Below are 3,899 nucleotides of genomic sequence, written 5' to 3'. Positions count from 1 at the left end.
GCGGATTCTCGATTCCATTAAGCTGATTTCTCTTATTTGTATATTGTGGAGGACATGGATGAGAGCCATCAAGAAAATGCAACAGCTTGAATTTGTGAATCACTGGAGTCATAAGATGCTTCCATGTGATGTAATTATCTTCTTTGAGTTTCAGATGAACAAAGTTATTGAGTTGATTGAGGGGAATGTTCGAAAACGAGTTGGAAGTAGGATTTTACATTAATCAAAAATCTTGAAACAAATCACATATCTGAGATGTAAAAGGTAACATAAGAAGATTATCAAAGAAGATTTTGAGTAAGACAACTCAAGATCGAAGAATAATGATGATGAAAAGATGAAAATCCTGATGAAAGATTAAGAAAAAAAGTAGATCTGAGAGAGCAATTTCTGAATCTACTGAACTGAAATTTGAGTGATAATTTCAGATTACTAGAAGAATAAATGAAAAGAAGATGAGATTTGAAAGCAGTATCGAAAAATACTGAGTTAATGGCCGACATTATTTCTTCTCATTTCTTACAGAAACAGGACTTTCATTACAGATTAAATGAGCTGAAGCTCAAGTATTTAAGCAGCATTAAAGACCGACTTAACAGTCACTATCAAAAGGCACGCGTACAGAAAATATGTGTGAGAACATGTCACACTTAATACGCGTGACAGCAGAGAGGGAAAATTTATTTGAAAAACTTAACCTGCACTGCAACCTTTGTTATCCTGCACTGCTTCATATCTTGAGCTAATACATAGAACGGATATCAAATTGATCGCGAAACATTACGAAAACTTTACCAAATTATAGAAACGATCACACATGTAAATTAAGCAAAACTATTTGTGATAGAAAATTGCATAGTGATGATTCTTTCCTCATAAATTACCCATCACTAATTCATTACTACGGCTTTAAAAAAAAACTGATTACATCATTTAGTTCTCACTTCTCATGAAACATTGAACTCTATGAACTCATACCGAAAATGCAACTCATACACCCATTTACGTAAAACATACTGGTAAATATAAAACAAACAACAAGATAATAAAAAAAACCAAAGAAAAAAAAGTCTACCAATTCTAATGTTGCTCTTGCAGGAAGTTCGTTGTCTTAGATGGAAACTTCAAATGTTGCTCTTGCAGGTTAAGATGATGATGGTTGATCAGTAGTGACGGCTGGCCGACCTTTACTTCTCCAGCATGACAGTCTATATCTTTTTCTATTTGTATGATGCATGTAATATTAAGACATAAAAAAAAGTTTGGTTACCTAGCTAGGCTCGACATAGGACAAAGAGAGGTCGAAATCACATAATATGATTAGTTGAAGAAGAGGTGAAACCCGACAGATCTGTCCAGGCATTACTTCCACCCAAGTATTGATGTTGTTGAATGTCATTTCCTAATGATAATGGAATACCCAAAAACTGCCTTGATAAATTCAATCCTTGATTATTCTCGGCCTCTATCTTCACTGAAGGTATTTGTCCATGCATCGTCAATGAACTTGATGGCTTAGCCCTAATCTGACCAATTGATCCTCTAGTGACGTAACTCTGTGCTTGATCACTACCTTGATCAATAAAAGGGTAAAGTCCTAAAGGTGACTGGTGCTCCAAAGATGACATGTAAGGGAAGTTATGAAGTTGCTGAATTCGCCACTGATCGGCCCCTCTACAAGATAAATTAATACTACCATGACCGACACTTCCTGAATTATCATTTCCCATCTGAAAATCCACCTCAGCTCCTGTTGGGGTTGTATGGCTTCCAGTGCCGTAATTCAAACCTAAATCAGCGGCTGCCCCATAATGATCAGTAAGATTATGTAACGAAGCCATGAAATTAGGTATTTGAGATGAAGATTGTTGGTGTTGGTGGTGGTGCTGCTGCTGATGATGAGCGGAAGTATGGCCTATCATGTCACTACTAGTACAACTATTAGAGGGAATTGATCTTGTAGAACTAGCACTTGTTGTAGCTTGAGATTTTGAGCTACTTTTGCTGGTTCTCTTGTTCCTTCTACAACCGCCACCCACACGAACATTTCTTAAGGCACCGCCTCTAGTCCAGTACCTACGACATGTCTTACAAAAGTGACGAGGTTGTGTTAGACTGTAGTTGTTGAAGTAACAAAACTTAGTATTGGCTGAATCACACCGCGGGCATTTCAGTTGTATATCTGGATGTGGTAACTTAGTCATCCTGGCTCGATCAGCCATTTAACCTGGCTTAATTGTGCTCGCCCCACCACTGCCACCGCTACCGGTGCAAGCGTTGCTCGGAGCAGGCGGCTGTGGTGGCAGAAGTTGAGGATTATTCCCATTATTGGTTCCTTCAGCTGGTTGATGATGGTGTGTTTGCTGTAAATGAAAAACAAAATTCCCTAGAAACCATTAATATATCTGGTATATATTCATAAATTAACAAGAGAGTATATATAAGCTAAGCAAAAAGATGGAGCATATAATTAAGAATATTTATCTAGCTAAAATTCTAGCTTTTTTAATGGACAAGCTAAGTTAAGCATCAAAGATGAGGAAAAAAGAAAATTGAAGAGAGAAAAACAATAATAATACCTGATGCCAGTTGGGTGGATCCAGATAGAGAGGAACAGATGTAAAAACCATGGTTTTGTTTTGATCTTTCTCTTTTATAAAAGGGTTTGTGTTGAGATAATGGAGAATCATATCAACAAGAAGGAAGCTTACAGAAAGAAAGAAAAAGATAGAAAAGAGAGATGGAGAGGGGAAAGATAAAGGAAGAGAGGAATAAGCTAATTAATATATATATATATATAAAAGCTACCTTTAGATTTATTTTTTTCTTGTTGTCTCTTCTTGTCTCTCAAATCTTTTTATTTTTTTATTATTTAAATAAATTTTATTGTTTTTTGTTAGGGTTCTGTGGGGAAGTTAATTTCTTAGTCTCCAAGGCTCCTCTATGAAGCTGATTGTGATTGTGCTTAGTGGAATATTGAAGTTAGTGGTTCCATATTTATGCATGGAAAGTGGATAGTGAGAGACTGCAACCTTGAGAAGCTATTCAAAACCTAATAGAAATTTTATTATTAATTAAGTGAAATATGAATAAGTCTAGTTTTTAGTTATAGTGAGGAAACAAGGAGTAAATTATGGGGGAAAGGAGTTTGCTTTGTGAGGACTGTGGAAAAGTTTCTGGGATTCACTTGGGATTTTATTTCAGCAAGTGATGTGAAGGTGTTTGAATTGGAAAATAATATTATGGAGTTTAAATTTAAGATGCCCCAGAATTTTTTTTAATACTCGTCCTTGGAGTATTAATGGGCATCTTGTTAATCTTCGTTATTACAATTCTGAGATTATCTATCAAGAACTAGACTGGAGTAAGCAATGTTTTTGGATTCAAGTTAAGAAAATACTTCCAGAGCATATGAATGTGAAGGCCATCACTAAAAGTGGAAGCATTATGAGTGAAGTTCTAGCTTCCTGAATATGGTATTCCAGTTGGAGGTGATCTTGTTAAGGTGTGTGTTCAAATTGATATTAATTTTCCTTTGAGAAGGGGTGTTATGGAAATTAGTAATGCAAAATCCACTAAATGGATTAAGCTTTTTTATGAGAAAGAACCACACAAGATATGTCCTAACAACTACATTATAATCATACAAAAAGGGCTTGTAAGGCTGTTGAAGACTACTTAGCTAAGGCTCATGCTAAGCCTCATTATTTTGGTGAACTTAAGAAAGGAGAAAGCAAGCAAATTGTGATTACTAGGGGAGATCAAGTTCCTAATTTCTCAAAAAGAAATGAAAATAAGGGATCTACATTTGTTCCACCTAAGGATGGCTATGTTGTAAGCTCCAGTTTTGTTTGTGAAGGAGATCAGGGTGGTGTAGCAGAAGGAGAAAGGCTGGGGAA

The 3,899-nt window shown here is 35.9% G+C and overlaps 1 pseudogene; it reads right to left on the bottom strand.

The window, feature by feature from the left end:
- Positions 1-828: 828 nt before the first annotated feature.
- LOC113308302 lies at positions 829-2,749 on the bottom strand (annotated as a pseudogene).
- Between the last annotated feature and the right edge of the window lie 1,150 nt (positions 2,750-3,899).

Source organism: Papaver somniferum, chromosome 9, assembly GCF_003573695.1.
Source record: "Papaver somniferum cultivar HN1 chromosome 9, ASM357369v1, whole genome shotgun sequence".
In the NCBI taxonomy this organism is placed as follows: domain Eukaryota; kingdom Viridiplantae; phylum Streptophyta; class Magnoliopsida; order Ranunculales; family Papaveraceae; genus Papaver; species Papaver somniferum.
This window is presented reverse-complemented; position numbering and strand designations above follow the sequence as displayed.